Here is a 12,626-nt window from a genome sequence, read left to right on the forward strand (position 1 = left end):
CTTCCCAGGCTTGTGATGTACCTGGAAATGGCCTGGGGAGTGTTACAAAATGTGGTGGGCAAAAGTGATAATGATGGATAAATATTTTAGTATTTCTTTTTTCACACTCCATTACCTATCTTTATTTTCTTGCTCTGCTGTAAAGACTTTATAGATTATATTAAAATATGTTTTGGACACTACAAAAATACAAATAAAGAGTAAAAAATAGTAATTAAAATGTGTTTTGCTACCCTTAGAAATGTAATGATTGGGTAAGCTTGTGCAGAATCTAAAATGAGTAAAAAACCCACTTACACCATGTCTTTGTCTCTAGAGAGAGAGTGAGAAGCATTAATTTTTTTTCTCTGATTTTTTTCATACTTTATCCACTTCTGCTTAGATCTGATGCATTTTTTTAATATATCTTGCCTTTTAACTACTTAAGACAAACTCACCAACAACTTTTCTGTCAGAACCAGCGACTCCATGAAAACCAAACACTCGATTAAAGAGATGGTAATTTTTTTGGAGATCAACTCTAGAGGTGAAAGAAAACACATTCACTTTATGCTTTTAATAATTTAATTTAATTAGGAGCATCAGTAACATGTTAATGTGTGTGCAAAGGCCAAACCTGCCTGTGTTTGTTGCTGGGATTTTGCTCAGGAGGTCTGTGATGGAGCTCTGGCTTTGTTAGAGGGACAGGGAAATGCAGGACAAGTGGGGTTTGAGGGTGAAAGAAGATGTGGCCCTTCAGACTGCACTGCTGCAGTCACACAGTGCCCAACAGAACTCATTTTTTACACATTGAATAGGAAAAAGACTTCTGGATCTGAAGGCTGCCTCTTAGAGGAAAGCAGGAATGTTTTCCTTACAAAGTGGGCCCAGTGCTCAGCTGCAAAGAGTTACTGCCCTTCACTCAGGGGAGTTGTGTCCTGAACAGCTGAGAATCTGTTACAACAAGAGAAAGGCTTGGGGATTGCCCCAGTCCTCTCGTAAAGAAACAATGAGTAACAGATATTGAAATGGCTGAAGGGCTGAAACTGGTTCTGGGTTCTCTCTGAAGTGTTCCCCAGTGCTCCTGGCCAGGCTGGGCTGTGGGATGGGTGAGGGTGGTGCCTTGGGAAGGCTGACCTGGAATAGAAACTGGACAGAGCTAAGAGAATAAAGTAGAGATTTATTGAAATGCCTTTAGGGTTCACCTTGGGCAGGACAAGAGCCTGACCAGGGCCACACCCAAGGTGGACTAAGAATGACCACAAAATGGACCCAAAATGGTCACAAAATGGTCATGAGGTCTCACATTTTTATAATCTTTGGTCCATTTGCACATTGGGGTTTAATTGTCCAATTCCAGCTCCAGGCTGTGAGGTCCCATCCTTCTTGTTCCTCCCTCCAGCCACCCTTGTTTGTGCTTTTGGGCTGAAAGTTGTCCTTGGTGTGCAGCAGGAAAAGGATTTGTTTTGTGTCCCTGCTGTGTGCAGAGCTGAGTGACACTGACTGTGAGCTCAGAGCTCACCCCTGGGCACCACAGAACCTGAAATACATGAAAACTGAAACTTAAAGCCACAAGGGTGGTGCTTGGGATGTGCTGCTGTGAGGGATGTCAGCTGCAGGACGGTGCTGTGGGACAGCACAGAGGACTGAAGGACACCTGGGGACACCTGGCAGCTCCCCAAACTGCTCTGGGAGGCTGAATGTGCTCCAGGGAGAGGGGATGCAGTTGTGACTGATTCCTGCCTGGAGTATTTTATGGAGAGAAATCTTATATTGCCCCAAGTTGTGAATTCCCCATCCCTGGAAGTGTTCAAGGACAAATTCACCAAGTCTGGGAACAGCCTTGTCTAGTGGAAGGTGTCCCTGCCCAGGGCAGGAATGAGATGACCTTTAAAGTCCATCCCAACCCAAACAATTCTGGAATTCTGTGTACCCACCTGGGAAAAATGGCATGGTAGACCTGTGGCTGCAGGGTGAGTTGTAGTCAGGCATGAGACAAACTGGGAGCCTCCAAAACTCTTCCCAAACTGAAAATATTTGCACACATTAATCCATGTTCTGTTCCTGCAGTTCATGAACCATGTACTCACCAGTGGAGCACTTTGGGGAACAAAAAGCATTGTTTTTATGATATCCAGCACTAGGCTGCTTCCAGCCAGCCTGAGATTTTGTGTGACTTTCTCTCATTTTTTATTGATTGAAGTAAAATCTCCCATCCCAGTGTTTACTAGTCAGTGAGAACCTTTTCATCCTTCCTGGGGATGTTCCCCCTGTAGGAGATATTGAAAATCAATGGAAGGAGCCAGACAAAACAAGACATGTTGTACAAATATTCCATTTTCATTTTTATCTGACTTTCTTGTCAGAGCAGCAGCTCACCAGATTTCACCAGCAGTCCCTCAGCATGGCTGTGCCCTGATTGCTCAGCACAAGCTTTCTCATAGAGCAGCTTTTAAGGTTTGATTACTTTTTTATTACCTTCAAGCTAATCCTCCCATGTAAATCACAGTAACACCCACCTGTGCATCTGCCACATGAACAGAGTTATTGGACAGAAAGCTGTTTTGCAAATTTTCATAGTTCCCAACTCTGTGCTTGGGGGACCATTGCTGTGGGAATTTTCATCTGATGAAAGGTCAGTTGGGAAATGTGAGGTCTGACATTTCTGTTTTGCACAGACAGCTATAATTATCGTCATACTTTTTCGCTCCACACTTATTGAAAACAGATTTAAGGAAAGAAAAAAAAGAAAGCAAAACTTTAATTCAAAACTCACTAGAAGAAAATGCAGGCTATTTCCATGAGCTCCCCAGCCAGAGCTGAGCTTTATGGTATTCCTGCATATAACCTACTTCTGTCCATTGCTGCCTGTGGAGATTCTGGGACATCACTTTTATCCTGAGATTGTGTATAAATATATATATATATATATATATGTATAATAAGAAAACAAGAGTGACTTCACTATGTCCAGGGCCCAAAATACAATGTTGAGGGAAGAAATTGGAGTGAAATGATGCTTCATCTTACATTCTTCACAGTATCAGCTATAAAAAAAAAAAAAAATCCTTTTGATTAAAAAAAAAAAGGATAATTTTTCTCCCTTTCCCAATAGATGTTGGTTGCCTCAGTGGAAGAAGCTCCTGTGCCTTTGCCAATGAGTTTGTGAGTGAAAGGTGCAGGGCAAGGAACAGTAAAGAGCCCCTGACTGAAGTGCAGGAGCCTGTCCCAGGCGGCACCTTTTGGCCTCAGCTTTATTTGCCATTCCACCAATGCTGCTGCTAACACTTCTTTACTCAGACTAAACTGAACCCACTCAGCAGTGTGTAAAATAAACACAACTGGCCTCCTTCTATAGAGTGTAATTCCCTCTGGCTTCATGGATCATCCTCTTTCCAGGAATTTTGTGGATATGAGGAGCACTTTGTGGTGGGAAGTTCTGCTTTATTACAGCTTTCTGCTCAGTGCTTTCTCTGCTAAGCTGCATTTCCATCCCTGCTGTGGGTTGGGTTTTCAGCTGGTGCCAAACACCAAAATAGATGTTTGTAGATGTTTATAAATGTTTATAGATGTCTATCAGGTTGGCCTTTCCGCTCTGCACTTGCACCATAGATTAGAAATACAGCAAATGTGGCTTTCAGATTCCTGGCACCTGATAGGAATTCAGTGTTCTCCTAGTTTAAATCACTGAGATGTGTTCAGAGTATCAGGGGAGGTTAAATCCATATTGACTGACTTTATTCTGGTTCAGGGTTTCTCTGTGGTACTGCTGTGCTTTTCTGCTTGGTCTGCTGCTGGCAGGGAGCCGTGGAAAACTGGCACAAACTCCACTTTGGGGGTTCTGGCTAATTTTAGAAACATCTGATCCCATGCCCACACCTGATCCAGATCAAACTGTGCCATGGGGTGATCTGGTAGGGCATGACCTGGTCTTGGTGCTGGTGTAACTTTGAATAACCTGGAGATGAACCTGGTAAGTTCAGACTGCTACTGGTTTCTCTCCTGAAAACAAGAGTGGGATCTTGCACAGGATGAAATAGCAGCACTGTTATATTTTCTGAGCTGAAAAGTAGCATTATTTGAACAAAGTTCCTGTAGAGAAGTCATACAGTCCCAGCAGTGTTTTAACTTCACACCAGTTTATCATCCTTTGTCTCAGCAGAGTGCCATGTAGCCATCCTTTTTTATTTTAAATTAAAGTTTTATCCCTAAGTCAGCATGAAACTCAGCTGTAGGTACCAGAACAGAGCCGAGGTGGCAGGAGGGGGATCTTTGGCACAGCCAATTGTTTTGGGCTAAAACTTTTGTGAGAAAGCACAGGCTGACTCCCTGCCAGCCCTCCCCTCTCTGCTCTGCTGCCCAGCTTCAGGTTTGAAGACCTTTATCCTGAATAAAGCCTAGGAAAATACACTGAAAAAAAAGGATTTTAGCTGACAAATGTCCATTCTTGCTGTGGCAATCTCTTCACTCATTTACTCCGGTTTGCCAAATGTCTGGTTGCTATTTTCATTTACATGGATGCAACTTCATGGCATTGCTGTGCCCACTCAAAGCATTCCCAAAACTCCTGTGGGAGTGCAGACAGCCTTAAAGAGTGTTTGAAGGTTAAAGAGTAGTGGTTGTTGGTTCATTTTTAAACCTTGTCTAAGGAAGTGCATCTTCCAAACTCTTTTTTAGAGAATTTTAAACATATTTTTCTACTAAAAGTATTTTTGCATCTGTTCTTGCTTTTTCAAGCTGATTCTGAGTTTAATTCAAGCAGAATGTTTTCATGCTTTCATCTAAAAATAGCTTGCCTGCATTTTTTACCCATTAGTCCAAGAGAGGCTGTGGCTCTGTTCTCCCACCTCATCATCCTGTTCTTCCTCAGAGGGGCAGCAGCAATGCCAAGCTGTAAAGATCCATTCCAGAGCTGGTGTCACACGTAGTTTTGCTGGCACTGCAAAATCCAGCTGTGGGTCTGGGATGTGGCTGAACCTATTGAGGAGTTGCTGAGGTGTCTATGGTGGGTTCAGTTCATCTGTTCTGCTCACTACAAATGCTGCTGCTGCAGAGCAGGCTCCTGGAAATGCTTGGTGATGAAACTGGAAAATGGGATATCTGGGGGCACATATCCCAAGGAAAGGGAGCCACCATCACTAAGCACCATAATATTGATATTTGCACCAAAGTGCCATTTCCCAGGAGTGCTGTGAGTGGCTGCACAGAGACCAGGAAACCCCATCAGCAGAAACAGCAGCACATGGAGGGAAACTGGTGTAAGTTTGATTGGTCCCTTAGAGCAGAAAGTGAGAGAGACAGGAGACAGAGCCAGAAAACCAGCCAAAACCTGCTACCCCAATGGGGTGAATGCACAGTAAATAACTGCTGGGTTTGTATTCTCAGGGACTAAGCAAGAAGCCCAGCCCTTGATCAGCCTGTAGCTCCTGCTCAGTCTGCCCTTGTAGCCTCAGGTTCTTGCTCCCTGGGAAGTTGGTAGCTGGCAGATTGTCCAGAGGATTGTACAAACCCCACACCAGGGAACTTCCCCAGGGCTCCCCTTGGCACAAATCCTGGCAGCCTGTGCTCAAGTTAGGATCCCAAATCCATCTGGGTTCCAATTCCTGTCCATCTCAGGTATTTATTGATGACAGTGTAGATAGAGCTGAGGGATTTCTGCCTTTCCCCAAAGCCATGCTGGGGAATTTCTGCCTTTCCCCAAAGTTATGCTTTTGGAGAATGTTGCCATTCCCTCACAGCTCAAGTTTGTTGTGGGTTTCCATAAGAATTCAGCCTGTGGCTGTTGCATTTGGGGAGCTGGGGTCTTTGGATACTTGAGTGGGGGAGTGTCTCTTTTATTCTGTTAATCAAGTTTTCAAATGATTCTGCTATTGCTATTGTCTTGAGACAATATTCAATTCATTTGCTTTATTTCCATATATTCATTAACTCATATCTTTGCTGCTCTACGGGGCCTGGCTGCCTGAGTTGTAACCCTTCTTAATTCCAGTTTAAGTGACCTTGGAGCCATCTGTAAAAGGTATCATGATTGAATGATTTCAGAGCTTGAGCCATGAAAGCTGAGGTGGTTTGAAGGTCAATCACATCACAGAAGTGACCAAACACCTCTGGCTTTGCCAGACCGTTTGGAGTTCCATTGACTAAGAGGCAGCATGAAAGATGTTCACTGATTTGAGTGTAAATTGGGATTTAAATGACTGAGGAGGCAGATGATGCCTTCAGCAGCAGCAAAGGAGTCCAGGAATCTCCTGGATGGTGCAGGGATGGGGGAGGAAAAGCCATTGCTGTGAGTGACCCACGACTGCACTTCCCGTGGCTCCGCTCTGTAGGATTAAGGAATCCTCACTGTGGTCTTGCTGAACATGTTCCTGCACTTGCTTGGCCTTGTTATGACTTTGCTCTCTGTTGTCACAGCCTCACCCTAATTCAAACCACATGCCCTGGGATGGTGTCATGCTTGGAAAGGAACCAATCAAACAAGGCACGAGGGGTGGGCAGGCCTCGCTTGTTTTAACAAACTCAAGGAAAACATTTCTGAGGGGATCTTCCAGAAAACCACATTTCCTCCAAGGCTCTGGAGCTGAGGGTTCAGCTCACGTCTTCCACTGGTTCCCAGTTATCTCTGAGGGAAGATCAGCTCAGACAGAATTTGGAATTACAATGAGTCCATTCTTTTGTTGCTCTATTCTGGTTTTAATTGAGGATGTGCACAGGTGGAACCATGAGCACCAATGTCTTCAAACACCTTTCACAAATGATTCTGTCCAGTGGAGAGGTTGCTGTTAATTTTGCTGATTGTGGTTTATAAAAATGCACATGAATCCTCAGTGCTGTTCTGCTTAAGTTAAAATAAAGTTCTGCTTCTGCTAAAATAAATAGCAGCGTGAAGAAGGAAATTGGTGGTGGAGGGAATTAGAGAACTGATAATCCTACCAGCTAAAGGGGTAGGAAGGGAAATAGTAGGACATTTTAATTACCAGGTGTTAAATCATTATTTCTAGAGTGATGTCCATCACAGACGTTTTTTTCTGAGGTCACACCATTATTCAACCTTTAGCAGAGTTGTTTCACCTTTTCTGAGCTTTTTGTCTGGATTTGTCCTCGTATCAAATTGTTCCTTAGTAAGGAATGAAGCCATTTTCAAAGTTCCATAAGTTTATTTCTGTAAGACACAGAAATTGGCCAGCATTAAGGTGTAAATATATATATTTATAGGGTATTTTAGGTCGGTTTGATTAGTCACAAACAACATCAAACTCCTGGCAGGGACAGAGGAGAAATTCAGCAGGAGAAATCGATTCTATTACTTCCAGAATTTTAATTTCTACATTTTAATGAATTCTGTCTAATTTAATAATAACCTTATATAAGTAAAATACATATGGATTGTCACTGTGAATATGGTTATTTTTTAACTGAGCTCCCATCATTCAACAAACCAGCAGGTAGATGATATATCATGAATAATATTATTGCCCATCCAAATGACCCAATTTCAAATGCATTTTTGCAGTTCTTTTACATCTAATGCCAATATTAATTCTTCATCATTTTATCTTTTTAACCATTCTAGCTCCATCTCTTATTAAATGCTGCATGATTTATTATTACTTTTTCACTATTTTAACTCACATCTGTGTTTCTGTAGTTCTGATATTTTGTTGTGTCACCTTGCAACATTCTAACTTGTACATCTTGCTTTATAAAAGTTATTTGCTACAGATAAATAGCTATATCTTGATTTTTATTGAAAACTCCTTGATTTTAGCTACAGAAAACACACATTTCAACCAGCAGCATTTAATCCTTAGTCTGTAATAGTCTTAAACTGATTAGAAAAGTTATTGAGATATAATTTCCTCTCATTTTTAGTCACGAATTTCTGTTTATTCTTATTCCACAAGTGCCACCTTCATTGCTGCTCATGTTTAAATCCCCTCCCCACAGCTCTGCAATGACAGAGCTGAGAACAGGCTGCTTACAATGGCCAGGCCTCTAAAATCTGCTGAAACCTGTACAGGGCCCACCAAAATTTTAAAATTTACTTGATTTTATGAAGAAAAAGACAAAAAGACTGCTGGTAGCACCCCATTTTGAATTAGAGAATTGAGTTTTCTGCTTCTAACGTTTCTTCAGAGTAATCAACAAAACTTCTGAGTAATAGAAAAGAGGGAATTTGAATAGAGTAATAGAAAAGTAATAGAACTTTCCACCATAGAAAAGGGGAAATTTGCTTTTGGTGTAAATTTAGGCCAGTGCAAAGTGAGGAGGGATTTCACTGCTGTCAGTGGATTTCTGTCATCACAAAGCAGGGCAGAGGAGACTCTCCAAGGGCCATGAACACAAGGCACGGCACTTTAGTGCTTCTTCAGTGCCTCGGCCAAATCTTAATGGCATTTCTTGGCAACTTGGGGAAACTGGATAAGGCTGAAGTTGCAAGAGGCACATTGTGATGGCTGCAAATGTTGTTTGTATTTGATATCTACAGCAGATACCCCCTCCCCCCAAAAAAACCCCATTTTTGGCCATTTTCTGGCCCTGATCACCATGAGGAAAAGAACTGAGGGTGAGAACTCTCAGCCCTCCTGCAAAGTGTTCCCAGCTGTGCAGAGCAGCAGCCCCAGTGCAACCCCAACACATCCAGCACATGGAAAAGGGGGATCTCGTTTCCTGGACTCTGTTTGGTTTTTTGTTTATTCTCTTTTGTGACCAAGTAGAGATAGTAATTCAACATCACTTCTTCCAACAGAATGTGCACTAGGAAAGAGCTGAGGATTTTTACTCAATGAGTATTAATTCCCCTTTTCCATATTCTCCAAAAGGCTTTGTGGGCAGGGTTTTTTCTCACTAAAAAGAGAATTATTGGCTAATTATTAGCCACAGATGTGCTCCCTGATACCCAGATTTGACTCCATTGGGTGCAGTGGGTGGGATGATCAAATAGAAGAATTGAAGAATTCTTGGGCATCTCGAGTTGTTTTCCAATAAACTCCCAATAAATGTTCTATTCCTAAGTGATCTAATCCTCCTTATGTCGAGCTCAAAGCAAAAGTATGACAATAAAAACTCAAAACACTTTGTTTTGTTATCCTGACACTCCCTCCTCTTTTCCTTTAAAGATGCATCTTTCAGCCAATTTGCTTTTTGTTCCTAAATCCCTCTCCAGATCCAGCCTGTAGCATAATTATATACTTTGATTAATTTTCAGATGGCAAGGTTATATTTTCATTTATTCATTGTAGAAGGCAAAGTATAAATTGAATATTATTCTTTTTATTCCAAGGAAAGTGTGGCTTGTTAGGATGAGGAGCGAAAAAGGAAATTTTAAACATGAATCTTTGAGGTCTTGTCTCTGCTTTATGTAGTTGAAACGACATAAATTGAAAGTACTTGAAATGCACTTGAAAGTTCCCAGAGCAGTTTTCACAGAAAATGGAGTTTTGACAACATTATCTTTGCCAGGGTTTTATTTCCCTCAGACGTTTGTACGACGTGTTTTCAGTTGCCACTGTCTGCCACGAGAGTGGTTCTGTTTCAGTGGCACTGGAGTCATTTGTGAGTGTTGGAATGAAATGCTCGGTGTAAAAACAAGATTTGACACCAGTCAAATTCGTCACCCCCCTTGTTTGGAGTGTGGTTACTGCTGGCTCACTGGGGGCACAGCACAGGCAGAAAGTGCCTCTGCAGTGCCCAACACTTCACCAGAGTGAGGGAACACATGAGCTGGTCCTGACTGCACAGAACTGGGAATTTTCTGGCTGTTTTGACAAGGATAATCTGAGTTTTAGCAAAGATATTCTCATGCCACCAGACTTGCATAAAATGAGGACACTTTCTGTAAACATTCCATAGCAATTGTCTCTGTTGCAGTTTGTAGACAGCTCTGTGTGTTGCTCACACCTTTTCTTGCTCAAGGCAGTTCTAGTGAGGAAATGGTGTGGTTTGAGTATTTATATCAGTTGGGAGGGTGGGGTATCTTGCCTAACCCCCTTTATTTTGGCTTAATTGTCCCGTAACACCTGTAGATGAAGGAGGAGTTTCATTTTCAAACTCTTTAGCTTTAGCCAGCAAGCCCAAGAGCTGATATCTGTGTCTGGTTTGAAAGATGATCATCCAAAAGGCTCCAGAGTCATCAGTGTAATACCTGTTGCATAGACACAGGATTTACAGGAGGTGTTTCTGCCTCCAGAGATGTTCATCAGTGCACTTTGCCTGGTGGTATTTACCATGTTAATATTTATCATGTAAATATTTTCCATGCAGTGGTTTTTGTAGCCAGGGATCTCAGGTTGGTGCCCACCCTGCTGTCCTTGCTCATTGATGTGAATGAAAGAGTGAGACCACACCAGCATCAGCATTGACTCAGAATAATTGGTAATTACAGACAAAAAGCATGGAGATGAAGTTCTGTGATTGTCACTATTTCACTGATAATTTGCTAGAAAAATAGTGAATTCTTAAACCATTTTTAGTGGATGCCCAGCTACTTTAAGAGCCTGTCCCATGCTGTGTTGGAGCCAGAAAATCTGGTGATCAGAGCAAGGACAATCTCTGTCACTTCTGTTTCCCAGCTGCTCCTCCTGGGGTGCAAATGGCAATACAGAATTTCCCTTGCAAAGGCTGAAATCCAAATAATTATCTGGATGATTATGTATCACAGTCTTTCTGTGATTTCAAATCTCATCAGGACTCAAGAATGAAAAACGTTTGTTTCAGGCTGTGTGTCCTCCTAAAAGAAAGCACCAAAATCATAAACAAAAATCCCCTGCCTGTCACCAGAGGAGATCACCAAAAAAACCTCTGAGAGGTGGCAAAAGCCACTGAACAGTTAAAAACAGCAATTTCAGGAAAAAAATCTGACTTTATACTTGAAAGCAATTCAATCTCAGGCCACTGCTCCAGCTCCCAGGCTGCCCATTCCAACTGGGCCTGGCTGTTTTCACTGCAGAACAATGGAAATTCCAGGTAATGGAAACTCCCTGAACCATGGAGGGTTTAACTGCACCTGCACTTTCCTTTTCTGTCTGTGGGTCTCTCTTGTAAAAGGTAACATGGAAATGTTATAAGAAAAGGGAGAAAAGACAGTGCTGCAAAAAAGTTCCAACTGTCACAGCTCTAAGTGGGATTGGGAGACTGTGCCAAGAAATGGAGGAGGGATTTTGAAGAGTTTGAATTTTTTTTATCATCCAAAGCAATGGTTAATCTGAGTGAAAAACTGAAGGGTTTTTTTGTTTGGTATCTTGTTCCAAGAGCTAGAACTGAATATTGGGTCCTTTTGATCTCTGGAAAGGTTCAGCTCCAAACTCTGCAGGCAGCTCTTCCTTCACTGCAGACTGAATAAAAGTTTGAACAAAGGTGTCCCACTTTAATCTGGGCTCAAATTTGGTTTCTGGGGCACCTGTCCTTATCAGTGTCCTTATCAAACCTTCCATCACAGTTTAAAATCTTATAAAGCCATTGTGTGTGAGCCTTCCCCTCCTGGCTGGGCTGGAGAGCAGGAATACTCACATGTGGCACTGTTATTGTTGACTGGTTTTGTGCACTTCCCTGGCTCACCTGGCAGCCTCTCCAGCCCTGACTCTGGAGTCTGATTTTTCACAGTGTATCTTGGATAAAGCAGAAAGAAGTGGAGGAATGTCTCGAGATGTTGAAGCTTCGTGTCATTTGCTGAGGTGCTTGTATGCCTGATTAATTATTGCTTAATTATAAACCCTCAGGGTCATACTTTTCACCAGTGAGAAGAAAATGTTACTCAGTCTGCCAAGAAATATCAGATTTTTCCATCCCAGCTGTTTTGTGATTAAATGGCTGCACCATGAATTTAAGAGAGCTGTTCAGCTGCACTTGGGGGTGGTTTGCCTTTTGTTTATCCCTCTCATGTCATCCCAAGCAGAACCTCCACATTTCCTCTCTCTCCACAGAGGATTTTTTTGGTGCCTAGCAGCAGTGGGATAGGTACAGCTGAAATGACACACTTGGTTTTCCCTTTTTTTGCATCCCAGAATGTTGCTGTGCCCACTCCAGGGGAAGGGGACAGAATCACAGTAACACTCACACGATGTACTGGGCAAAGGAACAGAGAAATTCTTTCTTTTTTTCTTTGTCTATTTAAAGACAGAACAAAAACGTTCAGGAAACTTTGGAAAGGGTTTAGATGGCTAAAGGAGATGGTGGTGCTCTTGTTCCTGATTTCCCAGGTCTTTTCAAAAGCACAGAAACTCTGTCCCTGACACTGTAGTTCACAAACACCATCAAGTCCGTTCTGATGCACTTGAGAGTGTTTTGGAGCCACGAGCAGCAGAGTTCCCATTGCCTGTGTGAGAAATAAACCCTGGGTTTGGTCTCTGCAGAGCTGCTCTGTGTGAGGTGTGAGGGGCAGTTTTGGTCCTGAGGCTCTTTTTGCCCCATATTCCAGAGTAAAAAGGAGATGCAGTTTGGAGAATTGCTGACCCCTGGGCTGCTGGGGTAGAGAAGAACTTCCAACAAATTCAAAATAGTGACTGATGGAGAACTTGCAGGAGAATCCCTAACAAAGCATGAAGCAAAGACAGAAAGGGTGATGATAAGACACTGATTTGTGCAGGTTAAATGATCTTTAGCCTGTTGCAAGAAAGGAATGGATTAAACCAGGGATTTATCAGCAGCAG

The 12,626-nt window shown here is 42.4% G+C and overlaps 1 long non-coding RNA gene across 1 annotated transcript in view; it reads left to right on the forward strand.

The window, feature by feature from the left end:
- LOC310917749 overlaps positions 1-12,626 on the forward strand; it is a 53,703-nt gene that overhangs the window by 15,272 nt on the left and 25,805 nt on the right. The window lies entirely within an intron of this gene.

The sequence above is a fragment of the Zosterops lateralis genome, assembly GCF_965231275.1.
Source record: "Zosterops lateralis genome assembly, chromosome: 21".
NCBI classification, from domain to species: Eukaryota; Metazoa; Chordata; class Aves; order Passeriformes; family Zosteropidae; genus Zosterops; species Zosterops lateralis.